Here is a 12,525-nt window from a genome sequence, read left to right on the forward strand (position 1 = left end):
ACAAAAATATAACAAAATTAGACTGCATTTAAAAGTTTGGGTTTTAACCGTATATGCAAACATACAGACAGATGGAAAAGCTGCTAAAATCTCAATGCATCAATTTTCAAGTTTGAAAATGGTACAAATTTAAACACGAATGCTTGTTTAAGGACAAAATGCAGTTAATGCAGTGACATTAATGTCTTTCTAGCACTGTTTGATGATATAAAGCCGCAGTTCTCTGTTGCTGCCTTTAACCGATTGTTACTCTTAACTGAGGTGAGAGCTCATCAGCGTGTTTGACCCGGGGCTAGAGTCCCTGAGTATTGTGTGAAGCCAACACTGCAACCTCTGACTAATAGGTTTGCATAACATTGATCTGATTGGCTGTCCATTGAAGAGCTGCACACACACACACACACACACACACACACACACACACACACACACACACACACACACACACACACACACACACACACACACACACACACACTAGTGAAGCCTGGTGTGCCCCAGCTCAAACAGCAAAGAGTCTTTCTAAATCAGTCAGCCCATGGCTCTACACGGGCTCCATCATTAGGTAACAGCGGCTTTACGGATGAGGCTAAGTAGGCGGTTCTGGATGGAGAAGCCACTGAGCAGCACAGCAGAGGCCCAACAACCTCTTCTTAATGATTATCTGTTACCTAATCAGACAGAGCCAGCCTTGAGCTGCTGAACCTGCTGAGGAGTGTGGCCAAAGTTTGGAGGTGAGCTAAGCTGTTTGGCAGTCGTCCCTAGGCTGAGGATTGTTATCTTATTAAGGAAAAGTTGCACATTCAAAAAACTTGCACTCAGATTCTCATGGAGGATTGCATCATGATGTCTTTGCTGCTCAGTGAGTTTATATTCTTATTTTCAAAAATTTCTCCCGGCACTGGTCCGAAAAGTTATTAACAAACTGATGCTGTATAGACATGTCTGATTTCCAAGTATTATTTATGTGTCTTTGTATTTGCAGACAAATGCTAGTTCAGAGAGAAGCAATGAGAACACAAAAGCAGCTTCACTGAGTTGACCTGCGACTTCACTGTGCTGCGCTGTACGTCATGCACGGCAGGCTAATGCTCAGGCTGACTGGATTACCCAGCAGGTGAATTTATTCTCAACCAGAACACGATGCACGTTGCGTGCCAGGCTTCTTCACAGCGACTCAGGTGTCAGCTTTGCATGTATGTGTGTGGTTTCTGCTTCTGCACGACATCAGCACCTGCAGGAGGGGATGTCCTCTGAAAGAATAGCCCAGCTTCACAGAGTGGCCTGAGTCATTGAAGACAGGTGTTTTATATATATGAAATAGTCCAACTTTTTACTGAGAGAAATGGATTGCAGATGTCCTCTAGCAACGACAGACTTGTCTGGATCTTGTGTAAAATATACAGTTTATGCAAACAGAATGCTGTGATTTGTAAATTATTTTAGGCACAAAGTCAGCACATCGGTTATTTGTGGATGGATTTCTGAATTTAATGCCAACAACATAATTTTGGGGACAAAAGATAAAGTGCAATATTAGAAGTCTATCAGGAGGGATTTGCCGCTGTGTATGCAAACACTTCACCAACCTAATATTTGTCATCATAAGATTACCAAGATTTAGAGAATACAGAGAAATCTTTGCAAGAAAGAGAAAAGGCCCGAAACCAATACCAATGGTACTAAAAACAAACATGTTCCTGTGATGGAAATCTCAGTAGGGATTCAGGAGCACTTCTTAAGAAAAACTGTCCTGTTGTTTAACCAATAAAAAGTTTCATTTTGATGCACGCACAACTAACTTTTGTCCCCCGTGTAGTTATTCACAGAGCGATGAAGCCAAACCTATCCTTTCTTCTCAGCTGTCAGTCTCTGCCTCCCTCGTTTGTTCATGTCACTATTACCCTAATTAGCCGTGAGATCTTCCATCTGTTTTCATTTATTTATTTACTCAGTTATTGTTCATTTTTTAGAATTGAACAGCCAAATAATCAGATACTTTTGTTTGTTCAAATAATAGTAGTGAAACAATGTGGAGTATCTTTTTGTACCTTTAAAAGTACAGTCGATATGATGTACTTGTTTGCATTGTTGCAGTTTGTACGTTGTAGAGATAAGTCTCCAGGATTTTGATCATTAATGTAAGTGAAGAAAAACTGACCTTTAAATAAAGGTCAGGTATGTGGTACTCATTACACCTGGAAATGGGTTTGCTTTTCTGGCCTCACCAACCACTCAGATTTTTCACTGAAGCTCATGTCTGCACCTACAGCCACCAGGCACATGCAGGGAGTAAAGAAGGTTTGTGCCGTGAGGTAACAGGGCCAATATGCACTCATTGTCCACTGAGGCTGCAGTTCACACAGGCTGATTGAAATTTGATAACAGAAGATTAGAAAAAAATGTTGCTTGCATCATCTGATGGCTGCTGCAAAGCTCAGATCATCTCAAACTGGTTTCTTGAACATTACAATGTTCAACAACAATCTAAATCCAGTAGAGCACCTTTGAGATGTGTAACTTTGGGAACATTTATTTGACAGAACTTGAATAAATGGTAAAAGCTTTTAAATCTAAGAGTAAATATGAGTTTTTATTGCATTTCTTTTTATATTTAAATGAACACAAACCTTTGCACCTTACAATCTAGAAGAAACTGTGCAAATGTGAACTTTTTACTGCCGGAGCTTTATGTTTCGCTTTAGTTCTTGACTATGTTTCACATGGTAATATCAAAGTCCACTAATTGCCCTCGTGGGTACATTCATGCAAGGGGAAAAAAAATCATCTAAATGAAGCACATTTTTGTGTTTTCCTCCACATTTCAAATATACATGAAAAACAAAAATAAAAAATGTTGAAGTAGATAAGACAGCACTGAATAAATATAAAAGTCCTGTGTCCTCTCCATGGCTTTTTGTTTTATTTTTATCTGCTCATACAGAGAAAAAAAGGCACGACTTCAGAGCTGTGTGCTGCCGATAAGCAGAGTAAGGATGTACGGTTTGCACGTGTTTTGTATTTTGCACGTGTTTTGTATATTGTACGTGTTTTGTATTTTGTACGTGTTTTGTATTTTGCATGTGTTTTGTATTTTGTACGTGTTTTGGAGTTTGCACGTGTTTTGGATTTTGTAAGTGCTTTGGAGTTTGCATGTGTTTTGTAGTGTTTTGTCTTTTGCATGTGTTTTTTATTTTGTAAGTGTTTTGGAGCTTGCATGTGTTTTGGATTTTGCACGTGTTTTGGATTTTGTAAGTGTTTTGGAGTTTGTACGTGCTTTGTCTCTAGGGGCCACCGTAAGGATGGGCCTCATGTCAGCGATCTATTACAGGCAGTGTAGTTAAGGACTTTTCCTTTCTCTGTTCTCTCTTTGCTGTGTCATGTGAAGTGTGACACCTAAGGCCAGCTGTAACACCTGTCACCTTTCTTTAGACATGAGATTCGAACATGCATGGCCACAAACTCTGTCATAATGAATTGTGACGTGTTTATTTGGAAGAACTGGTATTTCCCCAAAAATCCAAACTCTCCTTTGACCTTCTCATCTGACACGAATCACGTGATCAGAGACGAAGAGCACTGAAAGTGCTGTGCAATGAGGCGGAGATGTAATCGCTGCGTTTACCATGTGAGTCAACACTTTGCTAAAAGGCCACCTGCTGTCAGATGTGGCAGCAGATGGAAGTGGAGCTTGGCTGGAGATCTGAACTGGCTTAATGAAAGCCTAAATGACTCTTGGCCACAGAAAGAGAGAAGCTTGCAGCTCCGTACACGCTTAAGGGTGAGGTTGAGCTGGATGGGAGGAGCCGGTGAAGAGGAGAAAGAGAAAAGAAAAAGACAGACACAGGTGTGGAGGAGGAGTGAAAGGACAGAGGGAGAAGAAGAGGAGAGCCTGAGATTATGCAACAGTAAAAAGCAGGAAAGCTGCTGATCTGCAGTCGCCTTGCACACATGACCTTCCCTGATGCTTTGATGCATAACACACACACACACACACACACACACACACACACACAGAGGCAATTACATCAAAGCAAACACCTCAGGTTCATCAGGTGAGGGTGATATGTAAAGCTCTGCAGCAACACTACAAAATGTGTTTGATCAAACAAGAAAAGTGGCCCTAAAATATCCCTCCTCAATTTTAGCATTTCTACCTTATCTCAAAGAACTACAGCTGCAGAGCAGTATTCCTGGCAAACTTGTGTTTGCTTACAATGCATGTATGACAGGTGGTTAGACAAGCTTTGTATGCAAGCTTTGCAAATATTTTACCGTCCAAACTAGGGGTGTTATCACTGTGTATTTATGACAAGCGTGATACTTGACTGATTGACTGATTAAATGTTTTATTTCTGACATGTAAATATGAAAACAGAAAATAAACAAAGCAAAAGAAATACAACGTTGAGTTTTTTTATACAACACAATTTACATGCCTGAAAAAGAGTAGGGTGATGTTTACACTTATGTGATCCTACACTGCTCAATACTATTTAATAATTTACAAATCATTGTTCACTGATTCATAACCAGACCATATGCAAGTGTACACACACACACACACACGCACACATATACACATAAAAAAATATCAAACCAAAACAAGACACTACATTCTTACATTTTGCTACAAACCCTGCATTAATTTGAAAATGATCATTTTATATTATTTAAAAAGTATCAATAGTTTTAAATGATGTAATGTGAAATCATGTGATGACACAACATTTCACAACACTTCAAACCAAAATACATGCATTACTTTCTTACTTTCTTTAGTAAGAAAGTAAGTATTTCACACTGTCTGTGTACCTTTCTCTAACTATACTTACTGACATGCAGACTTAGAACAAGAGTCTTTCTCCGCTCATGTACTTTGTCATTATTTTAAATTTAAGAGGCTAAACTGCTAAGTGAGCATATCTTCTATCTCCCTAAAAAACAGTTGTTTACAAGAGATTTTAAAAATGTAATAAAATCTTTAAAAATGTATATATATATATAATGTTACATATATATTTAGCAAACTGCGTGATAGAGCATGGCTGCTGCCTGAAGATTCATAGCTTTAATTTGTTGCAGAGTCTCAAGCAGGTCTCCACTCCACGCCAGAGTCACAGATTAATGTCTGATTGCCACCTAGTGGTTGCATGCTCAAAGTAATCTGTGTCCTTGTGGAAATCCAAGTATTTGAGGCTCAGAGAGGAGTTCAGTGCTGTAAGAAGCTTTTGGTCGTTAAGAGCTCTTAGTCAGTACAAAGAGGACAGTTTCTCTTCCTCTGCTGGCAGCTTCATAGTTTGTTTCAAAGTTCAGCTTTCAATCAGTAAATCTTTTAAGATATTTATTAGACTCAAAAAATTCTGCCTTCCGTCCCTTAAAGTACGTGACTTCTTGTGTATGAGTGCATTTTCTGAAAGCAGTGACCATTGTGTCAGACTGTTTAATTGAAGTTTGGGCTCATCTCACCGTTCAACAAAATCATCGAGAACTGCGACTGGTCCCAGTCTTGCATGTTTAAAAATGCTCCTATTTCCATCCGGCTCTGACACATATGTGTTTTCAGGGTAAATGATGTAAGGGTGGGAGCACAAGCTGCTGTGGGGCCAGTCGAGGAGCCAGTCGAGGAGCAGTTGTGTTAGCCCCGAGGCAGACTGGTGACCTGTTATAAGTGTAACCTGCCTCCCCTCCTACAGCTGGGGTAGATTCCAGCCTTTTCTGTGACCCTGAAATGGATAAGCAGAAAAAAATGTCTGAGTTACTGTAACATCTTCTTCATCTCCCACAGCCTCAGTTTTCCTTAAATTTTCTGACTTCACCAGTTTTTCAGGACTTTCATCATGACTGATGTGAACGTGACCCATCTGAACTCTTTTAGAAATTTGGGATAACTGGATGCACTGGCTTATATTCTTATGGTTGAGCATATGTGGGTTGTTTGGTGAAAAAAATAAAGCTTTTATAGCCTCCAGTTATGCTAATTAGGATGAATTGCATGTGTACAATGCATAATATTTAGGGGGTTAAACACTGTTCATAATGTAAAAATTTGTTATTTGATTTTGTGCTAATGACGCTTTTTCTTTTTACTCTGCCCTTGTCATTAAATGGTTTCCAGATTACTTATAAACTGTTACGTCTGGTTCAGTTTGGGTAAGAAGGAAAAACAGCCGAGTCCGTGTAGGTGACAAACATAGTGATTTTATTACATACTTCTAAGACAGAAGCATGGGAAGACAAGCGTACAGCCACAGATCTCCAAAGAGTGGACCGTTCCCCATCCTCATTTAAACCCATGATGACATCACACAGTTAGACCTTACTGGAAATGATAAGTCTCCCCATAGTCCAAAGTTCTCCTTATACAAACATCAGATGATACTTTAGAGAAAAACAAGTGTGTGACATGTCATGTTGTGCAGTTCTGTGAGCCTGTGTGTCTAACTAGAGAATGTCCTGACATGACCTCCCTGTGTAAATAAGGGTGAACGTGCGTGTTTACATAACTCTCTATGTGCCTGTTCTGATGTAGGCCTGCAAATGAATTAGAACAAGGTCCTGCTGGACCCTCCAGTTATGGACGGTGAATACAATGCTGTGGATACCATTTGAGACTTGATTACAATGATGATAACCTGCATACATTAATCTTTACTCAGATTACCATAGATATAAAACAAAGATTATACTGTCCTCAGATTCCACAATGGTAAATGATTAATGATTGATACTTCTAATTATAACTGTGATCATAAGAATACAAAATAAAATATCTCCTGGTCACATTCCTCCTCTTTGGGCTGGCTTGCCAGCCCAACTCACACCAGGATTTGTCTCCAAACCAAACAAACACGTTATGACACTTATCAACCCCAACACCTCCGTTGTTTTCCAATTTTCCCACAACCCAGCTGTTCTTTTAGCTTCAGACTCGAGTTTCAGCCTGTCACACTTCAGGCCCCTTCACCACCTCCTCTTGGAGTGAAGAAACGCCCTCGGAATCTTCTTTCTTCGACTTCAGTCGTTACACAGATCTCGTTGGTCTCTGGTGTTCCTAGCTTTTGCCAACCCCTTCCTGGTTATCGCTGTGGTTATGGGATCCATCTTCTCAAGGAGCCCCAAGGCCATGACACTTGACCCCAGTTGCTGTGAAGGGTCCCCATATCTCCGTGTCCCCGTCTGGTGTCTGTTCCCTTCTCTGCAAGAGACAGAAAGCCAACACCTCTCCTGCGCTGGCTCTCCTAACCTAATGTTGTTGACTTTGTTTATTCCAATCCTATGCCATGCTTATGTGTGTAAGCGTGCATGCACTTAACCCTCTGCACGTGAAGTCAATAGCTCCAATATATCAATCCGATCCGTTGTTGGATGAAGCTTTTGACCTTCACAGACTAAGTGCCAGCTCCTTATAAGCACATTTGCAATGTGTGTATAAAAATGAACAACAGACCTCAAAAAAATTGGGCATTCTTAATTCTAACTTGAGTGTAGTACTCAGTTTCTGATCATCTAATTATGCTTCTCACTGGTCCCCTAAATTGTCTAAAAACCTTTAATTTTGCCATACCTAAATTATTAAAACACAGACCAAATCATAGACCCCCTATATAGCTTTTGCCTTTATGAGCACACTTCAATAATGAGCAACAACCTGCAATTAAAGATCAAATGCACTTTATACCTGTTTTAGTTCTTCCTTATATAGAACCTCCTCAGTTTCAGGTTAGTTTCAATTAGTCTCAATTAATTGTTCTAGTTGTATTTTGCAATTCAGCTAAAAAGCAAACCTGTTAAAGTAAACAGCTTATTTACAACCACCTGCAAATCATAAGAGTAATAAAAGATTCAGCACAACAGACAAGTATCATGTTCAGGTTTCTCCAATCATTAAATCACTTTTATTGCCACAATTTGTTTTATTCACACTTGGGCAATATTACTCCAAGAGAGAGAGAGAGAGAGAGAGAGAGAGAGCCCCTAATGGCCAGTTAGTGGGCTCTAGGTTAAACTGTCCCCAAATTAGTTATTTGTTATTACTTGTTTTCATGTCACTTGTCTGTTTTCTACTGCACCCTTCTCACCAAAGCAAAGCAAACATTAGCAGCATATTGACCGTAGTCAGCCATCCACATCCCATAGGTGCTATAAAAAGATTTCCTGTAAAAAGAATCACACATAAATTCATCCACCCTCTTGTTCTATCTCGGTGGAGGTTAACCTTAAGTCGTAGTCAAGTCTTGTCAGCTTTTACCAGTCAGTCCGTTTGTTTTATTTCCAGTCTTTCATCCATTCATTCATTCATCCATTTTTCTTTCTTTGCTGATAGTGGAAACCATCGCCGCATTTAGATTTCCGCCCTCAGCAAAATGACGTCATTTCAAAAGAAAAAGAAGAACTTGAGATCGGATTACCTCGCTGAATCCTTTTTTGGGCAGGGACTCTCATTTTCTAATTGTCCCCATAAGTGGTTTCCTCCAGAGCCAATTTCAATGCGGAGAAACTCACTTACAACAATTTTCTCGCCGACGTGTAACGCTTGTAATTTCCGATGTGCAGATCTGCTTAAAGAAAAGATTCACAAACAAAAATCAGTGCACTGTTCAAAATATAAAACAAAATAAAATAAAAGATAACAAAAACAAAAATACCAACGCCCGGGTCTTAGGACTTGTCACTGAATATTCCTCCCATCAATAAAAATACCCACCTAAACCTACACAGAGTCAAATCAACACCACCTCAACCTTTTCCTATTCCTAAACCTATATGTTTTGCGTTCGTGAAACAAAATAGAACCGTTTCCATATTAAGTAATTTGAGCTCTTAAAATGTTTTAATTCTCTTAATTCTGCCAGTTTATTTCAACACTTATTCAATGTCTTTTATTCAACTGCTACTTGGTCACTCAAATTTTACCTGTTCAAATTGCCTAGGGTTCAACAAAGTCTAGATCCCCGTTATCATGAAACTTGAACGGGTGTACGATGATTTACTTACAGTAATTTAGAATCATCACTCAACCTAGCTCTACTACTGGCACTGCGTGACTTTTCTCACACTGGAAACCAGAATTTAGTACAGAACTTTAATACCTCAGGCAATCGTGTTCAAGGGCTGCCCCCCCCCTTTCTCTTCTTCTTTGTCCGTGTGTTCCTCCTTTTATTAAGTCTCCATCACAATGATGTGGCGCTCTGAAATAAGACTCACACTGTTAATTCATCGTTTTCACTCTGCACCACTGCTCAGGCTGTTTTCTTTTCTTTTTGGTGTACAGTAAACAATTGAGTCGAGGCCTTAAGCCCCAGATATCTCGCACGGGCATCGTTTTCATAACCAAACCGCTCTGGACTCTGCTCCCCAAACCACACAAATGCCCTCTGGGCTTATTATTGTAACAGATTCTGTATTTGGATTTGTTGTGTGCAGCATTGAGCCTTTGTTAATAAAGCATTCTTCATTGCAGCAGCTGGAGCATTGTGTGTCACTTCTTAGTGAATTGAATCAACATTTTTGATTTTGGTGCATGGGTGTGTATCAGTTTTCACTCACTCAACGAGTGCATAAGTGTTCATGTGTGTGTTTCTCTTCATTCTAAGTCGGCGGATGCAGAAGTGTGTGTTTGTGTGTTTGTATTCATCACCTTCCTGCTCTGTTGTTTGGGTAAACCAGCGGCCTGAAGCCTGCCCTGAGGTCCTGCCCTCCTCTTTGGGTCTGTTTGCATCCGTTGTTGCAGCTGCCTGCATCTTCTCCTTGTAACTTGACCCTTTTGCTTCTGTAGCTCCTTCAGGGCTTGCTCCTGCTGTTGGAGCTTTGCGTCAGGTCTGGCGACCTCCTGCTCCATTAAGCTTCCGCCTGATTTCAAGTCCTGTACGTGAAACTCCAAATCTGAGTGATGGGTTCAATTAGCAGCCAGCTCCTCCGGAGCCATGCTCAGTTTCTGCTCTGATGCCTTAAGCTCTTACTGAGGGCAAAAACCTCAGAGTCTTTTCCTTCCACGTCAGATCGGAGTCTATTTATGTTGTCTTTACTTTGCTCCACGGCCTTCTGCAGCTCTGCTGTTCGGCTCTTCTCAGAGGTCAGCATTCTTTTGCTCACCCTCCCTTTTCCTCCGGGCTTAATGCGCGTCTCGTCACAGCTCTGTCAGCTGACACAGTCTGGGAATTTTCCCCCGTGTAGTGAAACGGGCTTTAGGTTTAGTGCTCTCCGTCTCTGCTGCATGAGATCGCTTTTTTGCAGCACTGTTGACATCCTCAAGTTGTTGTTGTGAGTCCAGCTGCTGTGGCCTTCAGGGGTCAAAGGGTCAAAGATGGTCGCGGAGAGGGCAACGATGGTAGAGGGGAGGGTAGGAGTCCAGGTCAGCTTCGGCTTTCAGAAAAAACAAAAACAAAACAAAACAGGCGAACAGGAAAATGATGTTGTGTTGGCTGTGCTGTGTTGGCTGTGTTATCCCGAGAGGGGAGAAACAACGAGATCTCCCTTCCCCCCTTTTTTTTGTTTTTTCTCACCATATAATCAACTCATAACCCCCCAAGTTGACAGGACAACACAGGTACGTGTTAAAATTCTTAAGATCCTGTTTAGAAACCTAAAAAGGAATTTTCTACCATTCAGTAGTCCTTTGTCTCAAACAATCAACAAAACATGTCCCAATTCGACCCTTTTAACCACTAAATTTGTCGTGTCCTCACTTAATCATCAGACCAGTGCCTTTGTCTTTTGACGTTAAGTTGTTGTCTTGCAACCCAGAGAGTTTATTTGTCAGTAATGTATAAACTATATCATTTAAAAACAGGTGTATGTTAAGTGTCGCTACTTTAATCTTGCATGTACGTGCACATGTATGTAAGCTGTTTCTTCATTGCATGTATGGGTGCGTCTGTATATGGGTTAATTTAACTTTTTCTCAAATGAGGCATTTCTCTAACACGCACATGTGTCTGTTCCTCACACTTCTCATACCTTTCTCTGGTTGTGTGTGGTTTTATTTGTTTCAGTCATTTACCAGGAACATCTTTTCCTTTTTTCCATGTCTTCCGCCAGAGGTTAACACTGGTGAGATTCAGGGACACAGCACCCAGAGCAGTTCAGCAACTGCCTAAAACTTCATTCTCTCTTTTTTTTTTTTTTTCCGGGAGGGGTAGGGACAACTCTGGTGTCCAGCCGTGAATTTTTAGCCAAAGCTTGGCCTGTCTTCTGCTGCCGTACTCAGGTTTCCAGGTTAAGAAAAAACACCTGTATGAAGACACTAAACATACATTTAGTATTTGTATAAACATAACTGCCTAAATTATTGAACTGAACCAAGGATCAGTTGAAGACCTTATAAATCCTGCTTCATTTCCCGTATTTATCACTCACTCCTAGTCTTGAGGAGGGTAGATTTAACTCTTTACTAACTTTAAACCCCACAAGTAAAAATTTCATATGTTCTTGACTGCAAACACAAAAACTGCTTGATGTTATTACTAATCATTTTCCTCCACAACACTCCAAATCATGTTCTCTCTTGTGTCCAGCAGGGGAATAAGGTGACCTCTACTCTCACTGCTTCCCCAGTCAGAGACAATATCTCACTCACACTTCCACACTTTATTGTTTTCCCTTTTTCTTGACTATTATTATTTCACAGAAAATCAACTGACCTACTTCTCCTTCCTCTTCTGTCATGCAGAAAGTCACACACACACAGCACTCGGCCCCCACCTTGTCTTTCTCTCACAGACACACCTACACACACACACACTCTAATCGTCCTTTCACAACAAAACTTCACAAACGTCCACTGCAACAGTTTTAAGCACGCAAAGCCAGCGAAAATTCACTCTCACATTCACTTCCCTAACAACTACAAAGTTTTCACATAGAAAAATAATCCAGACAATCTACCATGCACCGTTTTCCCTCCTTATACGAGAGACTCAACCAACTTTTAAAAGCTTTATTTACACAACATCAAATAAAGCACAGATCTCTGCCTTTTCCAGGTAGAGAAGAAATACGACCCAACTAAAAAATCTCCCAGCAATCACACAAAGTTCTCAAATCAAATCGTTTTTTCACACTCTGGATCCACACAGAAGAAATTCAACAACACAAGACAGTTTATACAATTTACACTTTTAAATGCACACACACACACGGGTAATTTATATACAATATACACACGGGCCCGTATAAACACACCGCATGCCAGAACCACTTATCTCGTTTGTTTCTCTAGCGGTGTTCCTATACTTTAGACTGATTTATAAGCATCTATAGCCCAGGGCCGCGCCCTTGCTGGTCAATTAACGTTTCAAGTACGCCGCCTTGAAAACGGTCACATTACTAAATTCTACTTAATTTATAACCGTTTCCCGCAGCTGGAAAGGAGCTCCACCTCTGGCGCTAGTATCAAACCCACGCCTTCAGCTATACTTAAAACTCACAAGGCAGCCACGTTAAAAGGTCACGGCCGGGTCCGCGACCCTGTCGATCAAAAAATGCAGTATAAGACAATCACCCATTGATTGTCTAGCCTTTTTT

The sequence above is a fragment of the Diplotaxodon limnothrissa genome, linkage group LG22, assembly GCF_057381915.1.
Source record: "Diplotaxodon limnothrissa isolate DT_005_m linkage group LG22, D_limnothrissa_male_GT1.1, whole genome shotgun sequence".
Lineage (NCBI taxonomy): Eukaryota > Metazoa > Chordata > Actinopteri > Cichliformes > Cichlidae > Diplotaxodon > Diplotaxodon limnothrissa.